The sequence below is a fragment of the Chenopodium album genome, chromosome 16 (assembly GCF_948465745.1).
Source record: "Chenopodium album chromosome 16, dcCheAlbu1.1, whole genome shotgun sequence".
Classification (NCBI taxonomy): domain Eukaryota; kingdom Viridiplantae; phylum Streptophyta; class Magnoliopsida; order Caryophyllales; family Amaranthaceae; genus Chenopodium; species Chenopodium album.
Window position 1 is genome coordinate 37,449,711 of NC_137849.1, and position 21,732 is coordinate 37,471,442.

Here is a 21,732-nt window from a genome sequence, read left to right on the forward strand (position 1 = left end):
GAACTGAATTTATTTTTACTGAACTGAAATTATTTTTACTTAATATTATTTTTTTTTAAGGTGAAGAGAACAGGGCCTAAGTAAATGTGAACAGACCCTAAATTAGAACGAAAGTTGTGCTTCCTTTCTTCAATATTAAAACAAGGAAATTTTGTGAAAAACTACCTATTATAATCCAAAATTTGCGAGAAACTACCTATTAAAAAAAATGTTGTAATTGACTACCTAATTTTTAAAAAATGTTGTAATTTACTACCTTTACGCCGGATTATGAAGGAGTTTGACCAAAATTCTCCGGTGTTGACTTGGTCACGTGACACTTGGTGAAAGAAAAGGGTCATTAAGTGTCACGTGATGGTCACGTGACCAAGTCAACACCGGAGAACTTTGGTCAAAGTCCTTCATAATCAGGCGTAAGGTAGTAAATTACAACATTTTTCGAAAATTAGGTAGTCAATTATAACATTTTTTTAATAGGTAGTTTCTCGCAAATTCAAGACTATAATAGGTAGTTTTTCACAAAATTTCCTTAAAACAATAATCTTTTTTTTCCTAAATATTTTAAATTGATTAGAGGAGATATGTAACTAAACAAATACTGTATTTTATTTTATTTTTTTCGACAGGAATTAAACAAATAATTTGCATCTATAAATTTTGATAAAGAGATGTTAATTAAATTAAAATTGGTTGATATTAGAAACAATCTTTCAAGTGAGAATGAAGTACATACGACTTTTAAGTGTTCGAATTGATAGGTTTAGCTTGCTAGCTGGTAGATTTATGTGTTTATTATTTTTTATTTTTTTTTAGAAAAGTTTTAATATGTTTATGCCTTCCATACGAGTATGTACTATGCAGTATAAGTAAAAATGACGAATTTGAAAACTGCATTTATATTACCATTTTTTTTTTTTTTTTGACAAATAATCAAATATATTAGTACCATTTATCAATAGGACTGACAACTATATATTTCAATGAAATAATTCGAAAATAGAGAGGGAGAAAATACCAGCGATCTGTTGGCTATTTGGCTGGCCGGAGCATCCGTTTCCGTTAGAAGGTAATTAATTTTTTCTCTTGTGTTCTCTCTCAAAGTTAGCAGGATATGGTTGAGTAATGTTGGAAGTATAAATGAAATGGGAATTAGGGAATAGCATATATATATATATATATATATATATATATCCTCAAATGTACATGCATAAGGTGGGGATAGCCTATCAATTACCCCACAAACGCTCCTAATATAAACTAGTTTAAGTCCCGCGCAAATGCGCAATGCACGGTTTTTACTTAACCTAATTTTTAATTACAATATTAAATTAACAAAAACTTGAAATAGATACTTAAATTTCTTTAAAAAAAATAATAAATTAAAAAAAAAAGCAAAACAAAACTTGAGTTTAATATTATATTGATGTCAAAAGTTATTGATCATTAAACATTTTTTTTTAAAAAAAAACACAAATTTAATGATTATAGGATTTTACATAAGAATTAAATTTTATGTTAATTATAATCCATACAATGTACTTTTTTTTAGAGGAACATGTGTAATGTACATACCTCAACGTCCCAATTTTGTTGGCATGTTTTGACCGGCACAATGTTTTATAGCTTACTTTGACCGATATAATGTTTTATACAAATTTAATTGACTTTTTTTTAATATTAATAATCAAGTTTTTTTATTTTTATTTTATATCTTTATTTATTGAATTGTAGTGTTATTATTATAAATAAATCAACAAATATATACGTCGTAATAAAAGTTAAAGAGTCAATCCAGGTTGAGCAAAAAAAAAAAAAAAAAAAAAAAAAAAAAAAAAAAAAAAAAAACTTCCAAAGAAAAAAATATCAAAATGATATGGAGTAGTACATTATTATTGTAATATATTACTCCCTCTGTCTCCAATTGATATTCACTTTTGAAGAATAATCACGGGAATTAAGGAGAATTAAAGAAAGTACATTGAAAAAGTAAATTTACATTAGATATGCAAAAAAGTAGAGATAGAAAGTAATTAAAGTACATGGGAAAGTAAAATTTACATTGAAAAGTTAAATTTGCTCAAAGATTTTTGCAAATGTTAGAGAATTTTGGTAAAAAAATAATATTAATGGTACTTGAAAAAAGCAAATGTGACTAACATTTTGGATGTCCAAAAATGACATAAGTGACTATCAATCGGGGACGGAGGGAGTATATGTTTGTTTATTTTAGAAAAAAATACCTATTATAAAATAATGAAAGATAGGTTAAAATATTATTCATTTATTATCATTGAATGCATATAGATTATAGAATATACTTTGTATATAATATAGTTGCCAAATTGAAGGTTAAATATTCTAATATATATAAATAAATATTCACGAAGATTTGTAAAAAAAAAAAAAAAGGAAAGTTAAAAATGGCGGAAAAATTTTTAATTAGAACATGACAAGTGTCATGTCAGATTCACCTTTAGTATTATGTTATTGAATGATTGCCAAATTGAAGGTTAAATATTCTAATATATATAAATAAATATTCATGAAGATTTGTAAAAATAAAAAATAAAAAAAAAAGGAAAGTTAAAACTGGCGGAAAAATTTTTAATCAGAACATGACAAGTGTCATGTCAGATTCACCTTTAGTATTATGTTATTGATTGATTGATACGATCTTCTTTTTTATTAGTTGACATTTTTTTACTTTATCACTATTTACACATTTTTCTTTGACCTAGATATTAATTTAGTAAAACTTTTTAAAAATAACATAACAATGCAAGAATTCCACAAAATAACACTTTTTTTTTTTTAATAAAAACACAAGGTTTAACTACAAATAAATAACACAAATGCAGGTTTGATTTTGAAAGCATCCATCATAATAAATCGATAAAGAAAGATAAGTCGAATTCAGGTTTGATTTGGGGATGAAAATGTAATTGGTGGTTTGTACACCCGGATATACCATGCGCATGGTACACCCAGATTAAAGCGGAAAGAACATATATAGCAAATAATAATAAAGTACATCATGAACTTAAAAAAGAACATATCATTGAAATATAAAGAACACATTATATTATGAGATACGTATTATCAAAAAAGGTAATACATATTATGAATTGTGTTTTACCAATAATTTAATGTCAAATTATTTCAAAATATTACATTTGAATTAGAAAATATTCAGATATGAAAAATTTCTCTATCTAAATTAATTTTACACAAATATAATTCAACATTTCTTTCTTAAATTTCAAAAATTCGAAATTCAAAATATAAGAACATATTATATAAGTAAAAAGAACATAATTCAAACTTTTTAAAAAAATCGGATGTACAATAAAATATTGTACATCCGTTATAAAGTTACCCTAAAATAACTAAAAGTTACCCCTGAAATGAATAAAAGTTATCCCAATATGCATAAAAGTAATCCAATACAAATAAAAAGTATCTACGCTTTATTAGTAAAGAACCACATTTTAAATGACAAAATATCAATTATTATTAGTGATTGAATGTAATTAAGTTACCTTTATTAAACTTTTCTTGTTGTCTATTTATATATATATAAATTGTATTAGGTTTAAAGTTATCCAAAAAAGGACAAAAAAATTACCCTAAAATTAGCTAAAAGTTACCCTAATATTGCTCGATTTACACTAATCAGGTGTATACAAAAGTTTTTCTTTGTTTTATTACACCCAAAGAACATAATTTTTAATATTATAACCACAAAGAACATAATTAATATATATTACCTTAAAGAACATTGTTTGTATTGTGAAGAACATATAGTCTAGACTCAAAGAACATATTGATCAGACTTAAAAAACATATTCATCATTATTGCAATTAAAATAATGATAAAAGAAAACTCATCGGAGTGTAGGGAACTTTTCAATATGATGAATGAGTTTATTGTTAATCAGCATGAAGAACTTAATGAATAGATGCATGATTGTCAACCTATTTCAAAATCTATTGAATTACTTGATGTGCAACAATATACTAACCAACAGGTGATACATGATGATAATGATATTGGTTTTGAGAATTGTATTTCAGTGGAGGAAAGCATTAATTTGACTCATGATATTTACTCCCCGTTAAATGAAAGTATAATAGAGGAGAATAATCTTTCATCTCTTTATGATTCTGATGGTGAAAATTATTGGAATGAAGATATAGAGGTAGTGGAAAAGGAAGAACAACCAATTATTGTTAAGTCTTTGGTTGAGAAACCATTGGTTTTAGATATTTTGGTAGTTGAAGATTTTACTGACAAGTTTACTCATGAGGGTGAAGTTGAAGGTAAATGCATTGATGTTGAACTTAACCGACTAACCCTTTATATCCCGTTTTCCCAGAGGTTTAATCTAGTTCCTTCATTCACTATGTTGAATCATCCTTACTTTCTTAAAATGTCCCCATTCCATGATACATTTGGCCATGTATACCTTGATGTTATTCAAAAAGGTTTACATTGCCTAAGGAGCAAGCAAATGTAAGTTGTATATACTCTCCTTTTTCTTATTACTTTATTTTTTCTTTTTCCGATTATTTTTCTTTTATTTTTTCTAACCCCCTGTATTTCAAGTTTTGTGTGCTTCTAGTCAAGCCATATGTGGTGCTCAATGATATGTTTGCAGGGGCGTATGATAAGTTACTCAAGGCATTGGATTCTTCCGATTGACGAATTGAGTTGGGTCGTGCGGGACCTTAAATATCAGCGCTAATTGGGAGGCAACCCAATTTTCTTTTTGTTTTTTTTTTCTACTTCCAATTTTTATTTCATTTTTTTTTCGCTATTTAAATAATAATGCTAATGTGTGTTCAAGTGATGAAATTTGTTGCTAGGTACAAACATAGCTAAGTTCCTTGGTTATGTCGGCTACCGTATTACAACAACCGATTGTGGTGGAGGTGTCTATACCTTTTGACGCTCCCTTCGCTTACCCACCCCTTTGTGTGTTGTACCTCTCCCTTATTTATGCTTTAGTTCCTCTTTGTTCACATTGAGGGCAATGTGATGTTTAGCTTGGGGGAGGATGATTATATATAATCATCACTTTGTGCATGTTAGTTGTGTTCAGTTTATTTTTTATTGCTTTTTAGGTGTTGTATGGTTTGTACCATTCATTAGGAGTGGGAGTTTACATACAACGAAAAACAATGTATTGCTTTCTTAGTGTTTTAAGTTGTTTTTAGTTGTTTTTGCTAGTGCATACTTGTGTCTATCTTTTATATTTTGACTTCGAACCGTGTGCGGATTTGATTTGACTCTCTTGAGCTTCTTTTGATCTTAGTTATCATTCTAAAATTCAGTCGGTCTGTGCTATACATTGCTAAATGCTTGACATTGTGTGAATCAATTGAATGGTTTGTGGAAAGATTGGTTGTCCCATATCAAGTATAGCTAGCCAGTTCTCTTGCTAGGTCACCTTACTTTGTGTTTGTGTGATTGATGCAATTTGTTATTTCAATGACTTTGGTTTGAGATTTATTAGTAATTTGATTACAATTCACGCATGTTGCGCATGATAAAGGCCATGTTCTTTAGGTAACCTTTAGAAGATATTGAGATACATTTGTTCCCTTTGCGCACCCATGTTGTTGCCTTGTCCATTTATTGATATATAGCTACATTACAAGCCTCTTTATCCCCATTGGTTACTATTCCCAAGTCTAGCTAGCTTGGGGAGCTTATTGATGTGGTGGTGTTGTTTGTCATTGTCAAGCTTCATTTTATGCGAAACATGGTGGAATGAATATTGAAGGAAAAAAAGGTTGTATTTATATTTGAGAAGTGTTACTTGAAGATGTGAAGAAAAAAAGAAAGAAAGAAAAAAAAAAAAAAAAAGCTTGTTTATATGTACTCATTGAAAAAGCCGAAGAAATGAAAAAAAAAAGGCAAGGAGAAAGGAAAAAGAAAGAAAAAAATTATTCATGACGATGTATAGTTGATTTCAATCTTGGTTTTTTATTATGTTTGGAGAAAGTTGGTGATGTCAGTTGGAGTTAGATCATTATTTGATCGCGTTTATGTTTTTGCTTCCCAAGTTGGCTCTTTACTCACATTTTTCTAAATATTATCCTACCCCTTTACCTTTGCCCCATTACAAGCTTATAAAGTCCTTTTAATTTGATCGGCATATTTGTTTTGTGATTGAGTGAACGTTATTTCTTGCTATCATCAAGTTACCCTTTATTGCATCAAGTACTCATATACTACAAGGTGTGCGGTGACGACTAGCTTGATTGGGAAATCGTTTGTGGCCAAGTTTGGTTTCAATTGTGGATCGTGATGTTGAGTGGTTCTATTTGTATCCGAGCTAGATTTTGGTCTTAATAACTTTGGTTTGATTGTTTGCTCGAGAGTCAGGTCGGTCTTATTCTAGTTCCCTGGAAGTCTTATTTGTCTTGTCTCTCCGTCTTGAGCCTAGTGTTGCTTGGGGACAAGCAACGGTTTAGCTTGGGGGAATTTGATAAATCACATTTATATAGGATTTATAGGCACATATATGCTAAGTTTATAGTTGCTTTTTAGGTCTTTTAGTCGCTTTTTAGGTCGTAAATACATAAGTTGTTTGTTTTGTACACTATTACGCTCCGTTTGTGTTTTTCTTAATGTTTCAGGTGATTTTATAGTCATTTGGACGCTTTCGTAGTGTTTGGAGTTGATTCGGATGATATTTGGATGGAAGCTGATGAATTGAGTTTATTAATTGGAGATCCCATGTTTGTGGATGTTGATTTTGATTAATATGTGCATGAGACATGAATATATCATTCACAAGGGTCGTTATGTACTTTACGAAAATGAATTTGAGTTAGAAACGAAGAAAAACGAAGGTTTGTAAAGTTGCAAAACAGACCTTTGATCACTCTTTTGATCATAACTTGAGTTCTACAGATTGGATTTAAGTGATTCAAGTTGCATTGGAAACTAGACTTGAAGAGCTTTCCAACAGTAGGTCACACGCCTATATACAACGTATAAATCAGAAGTTACAAGCCTGTGAAGTTGACACAATGCCCAGTAGCTAGCCCCGAGCGAGAGCTCGCAAGGTAGCTCGCATAGGCCTTGAGCAAAAGCAGCCCCGAGCGAGAGCTCACTCGACCAGGGAGCTATAGCTCCAGTTTACCCACGAAAGCAGCAAGCAAGGGGCATCGTAGCACGTCTTTTGCTTGGCCCTCGATTCCATCGAGCATCTTCGTGCCACGTCATCTTCTATCGTCCAATCGTTTGACAACTTGTGTAATTTATATTTTACTTTTCTTTAATTATTTTTAGATTAGTTTTAGGATAATATAAATACTCCAAGGGATATTATTTTTTCCCTTATGCCTTTTTATACTTTTTATTTTACGTTCGTTGCAGTTTTCTCTCAAGCCCTAGTTTTTCATGGACAACTCCATGGATTCCTCCATGGATTTGTCCTTGAATTTGTTACTTTAATTTATAGAGGTAATTATACTTCTTTACTTTTAATTATGCTTTCTTTATTATTTCTAGTTTTTATTATTTATTTCATGCTAGAGTAGTTTATTTCTAGGGTTTGGGAATCCATGTTTATACTTTAATTCTTGATTGATATTATTTATGATTTGATTATTGATATCTCTAATTGATATTGTTTTCTTATTAATCTTGCAACCTGATCAATTGTTTGATTAATTCTTGTTAATAAGAGTTTGAATCGAAAGATCTTACTTTTAGAGGCTTACCTACAATTAGCAATTCTGATTATGTTAGCGACCGAACTGCATATGTTGAATTGAGAGCGTTAAGAACCGACCGTAGGCTTAGCAATTGCTCTAGATAATTAATTGATTGAATTGTTATTGATATTTGATAGATTTAGAACTATAAACATGGTGAACCATAACCCTAGGTCTTTTTATTAATTATTTTTTTCCCTCTTTTAATTTAGACTATATTTTCATCCCAATTTCGCGACATAGTTTAGTTTCTCCATACCTTGAAAACTAGATTGAATAGCCATCTCTCTGTGGATTCGACCCTACTTACCCTACTACATTGTTAGTTGGTTTTGTTAGGAATTTATTTTTGATAGGTGTACGACAACCTATCAAATTTTGGCGCCGTTGCCGGGGAGACGGCTTAATTTGATTTGACTTTTATTTTTGGTTGAACTAAACTTGTATATATTTTTATTATTTATTTTGTATATACTTCTTTTTTGTTTTACTCTGATTTTGTCATCATGGCGTGGTATGATTATAATTCGTATGGGATGAATGATTTTAATTACCAAGGGCAATATGATTATAATTTCGGGAATTGTAATGCTAATGTTTCTATGTTTGATGCCTCATATGATTATCAGAATTCACAAAATATGTGCATGAATTCCTGTGAAATTTCTTATTACCCTAGTGAGTCTTATATGCCTAATTTTAATTCCTCTTACCAACGTGAGTAAACTTGTCAGTAAAATCTTCAACTACCAAAATATCTAAAACCAATGGTTTCTCAACCAAAGACTTAACAATAATTGGTTGTTCTTCCTTTTCCACTACCTCTATATCTTCATTCCAATAATTTTCACCATCAGAATCATAAAGAGATGAAAGATTATTCTCCTCTATTATACTTTCATTTAACGGGGAGTAAATATCATGAGTCAAATTAATGCTTTCCTCCACTGAAATACAATTCTCAAAACCAATATCATTATCATCATGTATCACCTGTTGGTTAGTATATTGTTGCACAGCAAGTAATTCAATAGATTTTGAAATACGTTGACAATCATGCATCAATTCGTTAAGTTCTTCATGCTGATTAACAATAAACTCATTCATCAAAAGTTCCCTACACTCCGATGAATTGGATTGAGTATAATTGTCCACTTGGGGTTATAAATACCATGGGCAGTGGGATCCCTATCGTATCCCTGGGGTGGAGGCTGAAACCAATCAGGGTGAATAGCGTCGTCGGGAATGTTTCCCCGACGAGCATAATCATCGTACCTAGGGTAGAGGGCTCTACCCTGGTTCCTCTCTAGGTACCCTAACCTCTGGTCTATGGAGCCTACCATCCTCCTAAGGTCAGTATGGGAATGCTCGATACGTCCTAAGGCTTGACCTATACTCTAAAGGTCCCAAACTGGGTCAGAGTCAACATGAGGGACGGAGTGAGACATGCGAGGTGGAGAGAATGCCACCTCGGGCTGAGGTTGAGGTGGTGGAACTGGTGGTGGTGGTGCTTCCCCCCTAGTGTTGGCAACTAAAGTATCATATGTGTAAGATGGTTGCCCTGGGGGAAAGGCGGTCAAGTCAGGACTGGGTAGGGGAAAGATGGGCAAAGGGTGCTCGCTCCCAGTCCTAATACACCAAAAGGGTATCTGCTCGCTATCCGGTCGTACCCACCCTAACTCCTTAAAATACCTAGCAGTCATATAGGTATCTGGTCCATAGTTGGTCAGTTGGTGGGGTCCATCCATCACAAAACCGGCCTTTTTCACTGCTATTCGAGTGATAAGGCCTCCTAAACGGATGGGGGTGCGAGATGTGGTGCTGGTCGTGGCATGCCTACTCAAATGGAGAACAATAAACCTGACTATGTTCAATTTCCCGAACTCATACACATAGTGTCCTATGACAGCTAGTTCGTTAGTTTGGGCATTATGGGGCTCGTTCCTACCTAAAAAACAAAAACCCGCAAATCTTTGCCAGATTTTTGGGACAAGGAGGTGAATAGGTTTGGTACTAGCATGTTGGGGGTCGGGAGTAGGCAAACCAGTCAAAGCATGATATATGTCACCCATTTTATAGTCCGCATGCCATTGGTGAGGTAACTCAGAATTTAATTCAAATAATTTACAAAATTCTACAAAAGTTAAACTAATATTTCTATTGTTCAACCTAAAAATTAAATTCGGCCCATTTCTACTACTAACAACTTGTAAAGAAGACAAGAATTCACAAGTAAGTTCTCGGAATGTAGGATAGTGGATATCAACAAATTTTCTAATGCCAATGTCATTTAAAAATCGTTTTACAAAATCATACAAACCAAATAATTCTAGAGTAGAGCGGTGTAACCACCGAGAAGGAATTACCTCACGCCCAATTAAGTGTTCTAGCCGCTCTTTTTGCTCTCGGCTAGCAATACGGATCGTCGGCCAGTACGGAAGTTGCAAATTCGGGTCGTACTCCTCCCTCGAACTGGAGCTCCTACCAAAAATAGACCTAGCCCTCTTTGAAGCCATGGTAGAAAATGGGTATAAATTTTTTTTTGAATAAAATCTGAAATTTTTTATATGGATGAAGAGAGGATTACAAATATGTAAAAATTTTTGAATTTAGGTGAGAATTGGTGAAGAAATCTTAGAGAGAAGGTAGAGAGAATTTGAGTTTTAGAGAGAGAAAGTAATGGAGAAAGAAGAAAGAATGAGAAAAAGGGACGAAGAAAGAAGAAGAAGGGGAAGTCAGGGCGTCGCGCCCGGTCGGGCGGGGGCTCGCCCGGTCAGGCGATCGGAAGTGTAATTTCTGTTGTGCTCTCGCGCCGGGTCGGGCAGCATTCGCCCGATCGGGCGATCTAAATGCCCGATTTTCTCCAACTCTCGCGCCCAATCAGGCACCCTTCGCCCGATCGGGCGATCTATCGCTCGAATTTCCACTTCTTCTCGCGCCCGGTCGGGCGAGAGTCGCCCGATCGGGCGGACAATTTTGTCCGTATGCGAAGAATTTCGCGCTCGGTCGGGCGAAATTACTTGATTTTGAAGCCTTGCTCTCGCACCCGATCGGGCGAGCTTCACCCGGTCGGGCCCGAGGCTAAATTGTCGAATTTTTATTTTCTTCTTTTCTCCAAAATTTGGCTAACTCTTTTCCTTCAAACCTGTGCAAACACTCATAAAACTCATTAAATTCCCTCATCTCTCCTCTCATAAGAAAAAGGAAAGAAAAACTAGTCTAAAGAGCATTAAAAATACGGGTTGCCTCCCGCAAAGCGCTGGTTTATATAGGTCCCGCACGACCTTCTTACCAAGTAAAATAACTAGGATCCTTGGCCTAACGCTTGATCGGGTGGTTTCTCACCCGGTCTGGCGGTGTTTAGGCTACGACACGACTTCTTGACATACCCCGTGGGACGCCAAATCACCTTATCTGGTGGATCCTCCTTGACTTGGACTGGGGGATCTTCAATTCTACGCACTAAAGATCCTTCTTTGATCGAGGGTTGCCTTAAATTGTCATTTCATTCAACACTTGCAACTCGATCTGGCGGAACACTAACCGCAGGCTCAAAACGCACAACTTGCTTGATCAGTTCCCCCTTTTCATCCTCGAAACCAAGACCAACGGTGTAAAGTGCTCTTTCTATTGCATCGACTTCCCTCTGCCATTTGTCTATCTCATTTGAAAGGGATGCAACACAAGATACCGCCTCCAAGGGATCTTTTTCAAGAGCCTGGGGCTTGTTAGAATAATTCTCAACCACATTAACACTGAAACATTTCTCCTCAATCATGGAGCTTTTAGGGGCATTATTCAGATTAAAAACAATTTTATCATCCCCTACTGATAGTGTTAACTTACCACTTCTCACATCTATGATTGCTCTTGCAGTGTTAAGGAATGGTCTACCCAAAATAATTGGGGTTTGCACATCCTCAGCCATATCAAGAACAACAAAATCAACAGGTATATAAAATTTACTTTCTCTAACGGGGACATCCTCTAAAACACCTAAGGGGTATTTGAAAGAGCGGTCGGCCATTTGTAGAGTAATATTAGTAGCTTTTAATTTACCCATATTTAACTTGGAACACACAGATAATGGCATGACGCTAACGCTAGCACCCAAATCACACAATGCATTATCAATCATTAGATTTCCTATATGACAAGGGATAGAAAAACTACCCGGATCTTTTAATTTAGGTGGAGACCTATTTTGAAGTACGGCACTACACTCTGCAGTGAAAGCTATTGTCTCTACCTCACTAATAGACCTTTTCCTTGTCAATATTTCTTTCATAAATTTTGCATATGAAGGAATTTGTGTGATTAATTCAGTGAAGGGAACTGTTACCTTCAAATCTTTCACCATCTCCAAGAACTTACCAAATTGCTTATCCAAGTTTGTCTTCAATTGACGATTGGGGAATGGAAGTTTGATAATTGGCTTAGGAGCATTATTGCTCTTGTCTGGAGTAGCCACCTTCTCTGGAGTCGTACCCTGCAATGTAGAATTAGATATGTTAGTATTATCCTTTAGCCCTGCAAGGCTATTAACTACATTGTTTGGTTTAACGGAATCAAGATTAGCATTATTTAATAAATCAAGTTCATCAACTCGGGCATAGATGGCCCTTCATAATTTGAACCACTCCTTAAAGTAATTGCATAGGCTTGATCCGTAGGCCTGGTCGGCTGTGCTGGTAGAGCTCCCTGTTGGCGGGCTTGTAGAGTAGCTGAAAGTTGCGCAATTTGATTATCTACAATTTTATTATGTGCTAGAATTTGATCAATTGTCGCATCTCTACTCTCCATGTGCTTTTGCATATTAACCAACATTGCTCTAATTTCCACTAGAGAAGGGTCGGAAGATGAGGAGGTTTGTTGTGGTTGGTTCTTCTGGCTAGCATTGGGATGATAATATTTCTGCTGTTGTTATTGTGGCGCATGTGGTTCTTGTGGTGGTGGATTTTGAACATTAGTACTCCAGTAGGAAAGGTACGGATGGTTCTGATACCCAGGATTGTAGGTGTTGGAGTATGGGTTATTCTGCCTATACGCTTTAAAGGCATTAATTTGCTCCACGGAACTCCTGCAATCTTGTTCCCAATGACCTATAATACCACAATTTTCACAGAAAGCCTCATTAGAATTATTATAAATTGCATAAACATTGGCTACATTAGCAGTGTTCAGATTATCTAATTTTTGGCAGATAGAGGTCAATTGAGCTTGCAAAAAGGATACAGAGTCAACATTATGTTTCCCCTTGTTAGTGAATCCTCTAGGATTCCCATATTGGGAATTATGCATCGCCATATCTTCAATAACCTGACCTGCATCATCAACATTAAGGTTCATAAATCTCCCACTAGCTGCAGTATCTAAAATTATTCTAGAAGAATTTCCAATGCCATTGTAAAAGGCTTGGATTAACTGCCATTGTGCTAAATTATGGTGGGGGCATTCTCTTTGTAAGTCTTTGAACCTCTCCCAAGCCTCATATAAAGATTCATCGGCTTCTTGGGCAAAGTTCTGAATTGCACTCCGTAGTACGGTTGTTCTCTCTGCAGGATAATACTTGTTATAAAAATTCAAAACAAGAGTTTCCCAGTCAGTTATACCAAGTGTAGTTCTATTTAAGCCATTAAACCACAATTTAGCTTTTCCAGTTAAAGAGAAGGGAAAGAGAATCTCCTTGATTTAGTCTTGAGTGATCCCGGCTTGCCTGATGGTATTACAGCAATATTCACAATAGTCGGCAATGTGAAGATTCGGGTCTTTACCCTTAGCTCCACTAAATTGCTTCCTCTCTATCATCGTTATAAATTGAGGTTTAATTTCAAATTGAACCCCATCAAGAGCCGAAGTGGGGGTGAGATGTGGAAAATCTATAAGCTTTGGTTGTGAGTAATCACTAAGCTTCTTTGGAGCCGTCATCTCTGATTCTGGAGCTGATGATACCTCTGAATCGCTAGAACCAGTTGGAGGATCGCGTTGATTATTGTTATTATCACCAGAATCCGCCAGGATTTGCTTGTAGAGATTTTTCTGTCTATGGAAGGAACGTTCGATCTCAGGATCGAATGGGATGTACCCTGATCTGGAACACCTGGGCATAAACAAAAAAAAAACTAGAAGCAAATATGAGATTTGCCTCAGAGAACTAATGTTCTCTAAGACAAAAAGAAAAATAACCTAGACTACAAAAATAATCAGAAATAAAAATAGAACTGTTTCCCCGGCAACGGCGCCAAATTTTGACAGGGTAAAGTCGTATCCGCTAATAAAAAACAATTACCTAAGTCCTCTAACTAAAGTAGATAGGGAAGTAGGGTCGAACTCCACAGGGAAACAAGTCTTTCTACTCCTAATTAATTATTATAATCTAAATTATCTAAGTAATATAACCAATATTTATGATTGAATAATAAACTAAACTACGGAGATCAAGAATAGGGAGAAAATAATATAAAAAGGATCTAGGGCTAGGGCTGTGCACTTTTAGATCTGGATCATAAAACCGACCGGGACCGACCGGACCCGGCCCGGACCGTAGCCTTCCGGGTCGGTCCTCGGTCCTTTAAAATTAGTCATTCTGGGTTTCCGGTCCGATTCGGGTAAAACCCGGTAAATTCCGGGCTGGACCGGAAACCCGGGAAAAATGTATATTTTTATTTTTTATTTTTTTAATTTCCTAAAAACCCTAACTTCTATCAATCTCATTCACGAATCACGCCTCTTCAGTCTTCACTCTCACTCTCTGTCCTCCTCTAACCTCTTTCCCGTTCTCACTCTCTACCCGACGCCGCCGCGGCTCCGCCCCTGTTCTCAACCACGGTCCACGGACCACGGCACCGCCCTCATCTCCGCAGGCTGCAGCACCGCCCTCCTCTTCGACTTCCAGCCTCCAGCCCTCCAGGTATGTTCTAGTTCGATTGTTAGCCTCTCTTCGTTTTTTTTTTGTTTTTTTGTTTAATTAAATTCAATCGGATGTATTGAGTGTGTATGATGTTTGGCTTTTTTTTTTTATTTTGTGATATATATATTTTTGGGGAAAAAGTACACAGGTTAAAAAAAATGATAGAAAAAGTACACAGGTTAAAAAAAACAGGTTAAAATGCAGGGAAAAAAAAAGAAAAAAAAAGGTACAGTCGGTCCCAACCGGTCCAAAATCGGAATGGACCGTATTAAACAGGTCCAGACCGGGACCGGACCGGCAGAATACGGTCCGGTTTCCGGTTCTTAAAAATAGATTATTCCGGGTTCCGGTCCATACCGGTCCCGGTCCGGTCCGGTTTTGGACCGGTGCACAGCCCTATCTAGGGCATAGGTTCACCAATAAATAATATTCCAGGGTAGAATATAATAATCATTCATCAAAGCATATATTAATCAGATTATAAAGGGCTTTCGCTACGTATTATAATCACACAATTAATTTACCGGTATTAAATCTCATCTTTTGAATCTCGACCTAACCATTTATAAATTAACCTGCCTATTGAAACTAGACCTAAACATCAATTCTCATCTGTCGAATCTCGAATCAATATTGTCAAACTCATGCATAAAATATCAGGCCTAATCTAGTCACAGAGCATTAAATCAATCAATAGGAAATTAATCTAGCATTGATAATTAACAACAATAAATTACCCCTTCATATTATTTATGGATCCCCATAAACCCTAGAAATAAAACTAATCACACATAATAAAAACTAAACAAATCAAAGCAATAAAGCAAGACATAATTAAGGGAATAAAATAAACAACTAAGATTAAGAGAAGAGAAAAAGTTACCAAACAAATCTGGAATTAAGAATGGATTAAGAACAAAAGTATAAGAAAGAGAAAATCTAAGAAAACAATTAAGACAGTAAAGAAAGAGTAAAAAGAGAGAGAGAGAGATCCTAAAAACGTATTACGGAGGAGTACTTATACTCCGTACAAATCCTAAACTAAAACGACGCTAATCGTCTCTTAATGATTACACGCGCCCGATCGGGCGCGCCTTTTTGCTCATCAATACTAATCTCGCGCCCGGCCGGGTGCGTCACCGGGCGCCAGCCTTAGCTTCTCCCGCCCGGCCAGGCACGCCTCCGGGCGCCAGCCTCTTTGGTCGGGCGGCTCTCTTGGGCCACTATTTGGACTACGATTGGGCCCCAATTCTTCGGGCCAATCTGGGTTTCCTCTTTCGGTCTTGAATACTCGGTCCAATTGCCCCGGTATCATCTATACTGAGCCCTTAATTACCGGTTCGATGGCTCTAACCGGTCCTGGGCTATAAAATCTGGTCGTGCTTCTCCAATGCTCGTGATTGCTCCAAAATATCTCGGGAAAATACTCCAAAAGTATAAATCCCTGCAAAAGTCAACAAAATCTACGAAAACACTAGAAAGCACCAATTAGTAATAAAAGTGGCTCTAAAGAGCCAAAAAAACTACTAATTATGACCAAGGGACGGGGGTAAAATACTATATAAAATAGACACATCACCTTGGTGGGTAAACAATGATGCCACTTATCTGTTTGTCGAGCAAATCGAGATCTTTTACGGCATTCTGGAGGAAGATAGGTATTGGTGCCGAATGCCCACTGCCAACGACCGAATTCATCGACCTTCCCCCGGCTATAATAACATCACTAAAAAATCAAAAAATTATATTAAAATCATTGAAAACCCTTTTCCTTTTATGGATAATCAAAACCCTAACATCATAATTAAAGAGTACTGTGTATAATCAATTTTCAACATTAATTGATGGATTTAAATCTCATTAAAAACGTATTCTAATAATTAATTTATCAACCACAATAATATAAGGTCAAACTCTAATAAAAATCATCACATTCCCAAATTTTAGGATTTGTAAATTAGGGTTTTTTTAATTCAAATTCAAATCTAAAAATTATAACACACTAGTTACCAACACTATACTTACTATGTATCCTTTGAGAACCATAGTCATCACATTTACAGTTAGATAGATAACCATTGCTGAATCTCAATAGAAATGTGAGCAAGAACATCCAACCTTGTTCTCCAAATTAACGTTCGATAAAGTAAAATAGGGCACAAAAAGGAATAGAGAAAGGGCCACAATCACCAGGCCCTTTTGAAATTCCATCTTCATCACTTTGAACTGGCGAGAGAGGAATATCTGCCTATGAAGTCAGTAACATGCTGCAATCAGCAATACATGATATATACACACAAAACCATATTGTATAAAAATGAATTGAGTGAGGCATAGAAATGCTAAAAATCACATACTACTCACACTGAAACCGTGCATTAGCAAACATGACTAAATAAACGTGTCAACTAAAAAGAAACGAAGGAAGTATTAAGTTGTTAATTTATCAACAATTCACGAGTAAATCGTTGTAATAAATGTTTATTTATTGTCAATTCTTTTCACTTTTAGCTTCTTATATGCAGCCTTAGGACTGCATATATCCTTTTGCTTTATAATAAACACTTTTGTAAAATATTGCAACTTTGTAAGGTCAATTGTTAAATTTCATAAAATTCTTCAAAAATACATGAAAACCAAGTTTTAAGTCCCCTAAACATCCTTTATTCTTAACCCTTAAGATTTCAAGATAATTTAATTCAAGTTTTCTACGGTTTGGTTTAAATCAATTAGGTTTCCGTTTAGTCGATTTTAATCTGACAGTTACATTTTGACATTTTAAAATTGGGTTAAATGAAAAAAATGTTTACTAGCTAATTTGCATAACTAATAAGAATCAAACTTCCAAGGGTGAAGGGTAATGTGTAATTATAGCAGAATGAATCTGCACAATACATACAAAATCGTTTATTGTAGTGTTTTAACAAGGAAGCAAACTACGTATAGGAACTGTCATAATCAGCTTTCATGTACGTGTAAATGCTCAAGAAAAAAAATTCATGCCACCCACTCGAAAGCCAGCTTCGCTATAAAGCTGAATATCAGGAAGGTGCTCTATGGTGTGTAAACTGTAAAGCCTACTCAGCTTTTTTATGTTTGGCCTAATTTAGGCTAATGTGTTCTCCAAAGGATATCACTTGAGTGAATTCTCAATGTCGATCACAAAACGATATTTCACGTCTCATGTAGTCACCTCTGCTCTCTTCAACCTCAACCACTCATATTCCCCCAAAACATTTGTGAAACCATGTTCAAGATAATAGGGTCAATTAGTCTTACTTATTAACTTACTCTTGTAAAAGTTTGCTACATAAGATGAGAAATCAATTAAATTATTTATCTTGAAAAAAGAATGTGCAAGTTCGATCGACAAATATAAGGTATTCAAACTTAATTATATGAGTCAATTAATGTGTTGATGCTATATGTGTCATATATGTAAATGTACTATATATATGATATATGTGCAATATATGTATAATATGTGTACAAAAATAGTATAATAAACATATTTAAGTTTAATTAAATTTTAGTATATATAATTTATTTGAATCCATTTGAAAATATTAACCGGTTCGCTGCTGCCCTAAAAATTCTCCGTTTATACTTCAATATTGCAACATTTGGGTTAACTATCCCAAAGAGAAAGAAAAAGGAAAAAAAAAAAATTATATCTCAACTGAAATTCACTTCTTTTTTTTTAGAAAACCAATTGAAAAACACTTACTATAACGTACTAAATTTTTTTAACAACACTATATCACTATCTTGATTACCAAAAAAAAGTTTACTTTTTCACCTTTTTAATCAATAATTGATTATTGTCTATGTGGTGCGACACTTAGCGGAACTTTTTCAAAAATTTACAAACATACAATACAAAAGTATAACTACATGACAACTTAGTAAACATTATTTAGGTAATGATCCACAACCAATCAAGACTGATACCACTCAGTAAATCACAAGCGAGAAAAAGCACCAACAGATTCCCTAGTGCCTTCTGTTCTAGTCCTTACACATCAATTAAAACCATAACTTAGTCATCACTTGTAATGGATAAAAAATCATATAACAGAGTTATTATATCCTTTTTAAAAAATTAATAATACCATAATACAACTACATCATGCAAATTCAAAACTAAATTAGAGTACTTACCCCATAACCTATGGGAGCCAAATTCATTACATGCATAGTCAGATAACCATTACTGAATACCAATAGGAATGTGAGCAAGAACATCCAACCTTGAGTTCCATATCGTGCAGTGAAGTAAAAGAGGGACACAAAAAGGAATTGAGAAAGAGCCAAGATCACCAGGCCCTTTCGAAATTCCATCTTCATCACTTTGACCAGAGGGGAATATCTGCCGATGTAGTCAGAAAGATTATATGCTGCAATCAGCAATACTAGATACTTACAAAACCCTATTGTATAACAATGAATTAGGCATAAAATTGCTAAGCTTTAAATCAGATAATTACTCAATTGCTCACTGATGAGTCTATTTTATATATTTTTTTATTCCTCGTCCCACAGTCATATTTGTGCTTATTTGAACTCTACGGAGCTATTTTTATTACTAATATTCGTTTTCTAGTGTTTTTGTAATGTTGGTATTATTTTGTAGGAATTTGCAGATTTATAATAATTCCTGAGCTTATTGAGCAACTACAAAGATATTGGAGTTGGATCGTATTTTATGACCGGATATTTTAAGCCCAAGGCCGAGTTAGGGAAATTTAATTTGGTGATTAAGGGCTTAATTAAGTGAAGAGGTCCCAAATTAATATCATGATCAAGTTTAATTAAAAAGAGGAGATTGGGCTCAAAGCTTGAGGATCCAATACCAAGGAGAACACTCGAGCCCGCGCGTGAAGAAGCCCATCTCGCTGCCAGACAGATGGGCCCGATCGGGCTGAAGTGTCCAGCAACACGTTAGGCTGCTACAACAGTTCGGGCGTCTTACTTCTTGGGCTTATGCAATTTTTGGCAGGTCACTTGGTTTCGTTTGCTGATGATTGGGTCGGTTTAGGAACTAGTTTTAGTGGGTTTAGGAGTTGTAGTTTGACTTTCTATCAAACTCACTTTCTTATTAATCCATTAGAAATAAAAGGAGTAGTAGTACGTAGGTTAGGGGGATTAGCCTTAGATTAGTTTAGTTTAGTTTTATTAATTTATTATTAGTTTTAGTTTTCTTTTCTCTTTCTCTCTCTAACTTTTCTCTGTCTAACTTTTCTCTCTCCCTCCTTTTAATTAAACTCTTAGGGCCTGTTTCTCATTGACTGAAATCAGCTAAACTGAGCTGAACTAAACTGAGCTGAACTGAACTGAACTAAAATGAACTGAATTTCAACGTAAGAGAACATGCCCTTAGTCTTACTTTCTCTCTTATTTCTCTCTCTACAACTCTTGATTTAATTTCAGTAATTTATTCTCTTTCTTTGTTTTGTTATGCTTAGATTTAATTATGTGCGAGTAGTTTTCTTTCCAGGGTTGTGGGGATCCATAAATAATATGAAGGGGTAATTTATTGTTGTTAATTGTCAATGCTAGATTAATTTCCTATTGATTGATTTAATGCTCTATGACTAGATTAGGCCTGATCTTTTATGCATGAGTTTGACAATATTGATTCGAGATTCGAGAGATGAGAATTGATATTTAAGTCTAGTTTCAATAGGCAAATTAATTTATAAATGGTTAAGTCGAGATTCGAGAGATGAGATTTAATACCGGTAAATTAATTCTGTGATTGTAATACGTAGCGAAAGCCCTTTATGATCTGATTAATATATGCATTGATGATTGATTGTTATGTTTTACCTTGGAATGTTATTTATTGGTGAACCTATGCCCTAGGTATTTTATTCATTGATTTTCTCTATTTTTATTCTTTCCCGCTTTTACTCTTAGTAATTTAGTTATCCTTCTATTACAATATTTTGGTTACTTAATAATTTAGATTATAATAACTAATTAGCAAAAGAAAGAATAGTTTCCCTGTGGATTCGACCCTACTTCCCTATCTATTTTAGTTAGAGGATTTAAGAATTACGTATGATTAGGTGATACGACTTTAGCCTGTCACTCACACTGAAATTCAGGTAGTCATTAATTTACATGCATTCGTTTTTTGTGTTTAACTAGTCTTTTAACCCGTTCAATGCACGGGTTGCACTACTAGAAAAAGGTCTATTTACGACCAAAATTCACGACCATACGCGTTTTTTGTCGCAATAAATCAGTATCAACGTCGAGTTTATTAAGTGGTCGCGAATAGTATAGTTATTTACAACCAGTTACGAATCTCGTTGTACTTTGTCAATATTCTCGTCGTCAAAAATACCAAAATTTCGCCAAAAGTAAGGCGGGATTCTTCCCGGGTTTGCAATAACAATTACGACCATATGAAATTTATTTACGACTAGTTAGTGGTTGTGTTTGTCAAATAAACTTTATTTTTTAAAAAAATGCTTGAAATGACAATACAACTTCAATTAAAAATAAAAATAAAAGTTGAAAATGAAAAAGAAAAGTCATGAAATAAACCCTTTGTTTCCTTTGTCATTTCATCACCGATTCACCGTCACTTTTTCATTCTCTCTTTCCAAGTTTGATAATTGTCAAAAGTGATTCTACTTGTTGAGCTTGGATTTTCCTCACTAATCTTAAATTTGGTTAGTATTTTAGTAGATTCATACTCCAAAGGCCCAAAATTTGGATATAATTCGCTCAATTATTCGATTTGTTCCTAGTTGCTAAGTGTTGAACTGTGATTGTGGGGGAAAAACCTGTTGAGGTAAGCCTAATCTTTTCAATTTTATTTTCGTTTAATCATCTTTATATGGGTTTAATTTTCTATTCATTTTTCTGTTTTCATTTCTAAGGTATAATTTTTCTATGGGTTTAACTGCTTTTTTAGGTGGTATAGGATTAGCAAATTTGTCGTTGTTTTGGGTTTTGTTCTAGAAATTATCACTAGAGATGGAAGAATGGGGTTTTTATAGTGGGAATTTTAGAAAAGAAAGTGAAAGTTAATTAAATAATAGTTTGAGGAATCCAAAAGATTACTTCATTTGTTAAAT

The 21,732-nt window shown here is 34.5% G+C and overlaps 1 non-coding gene across 1 annotated transcript; it reads left to right on the plus strand.

Moving 5' to 3' along the window:
* The first annotated feature begins 13,168 nt into the window (after positions 1-13,168).
* Positions 13,169-13,275, plus strand: LOC145587085 (small nucleolar RNA R71). The gene has a single exon (XR_014101126.1). It is a non-coding gene; the product is annotated as a small nucleolar RNA R71 (small nucleolar RNA).
* The last annotated feature ends 8,457 nt before the right edge of the window (positions 13,276-21,732 follow it).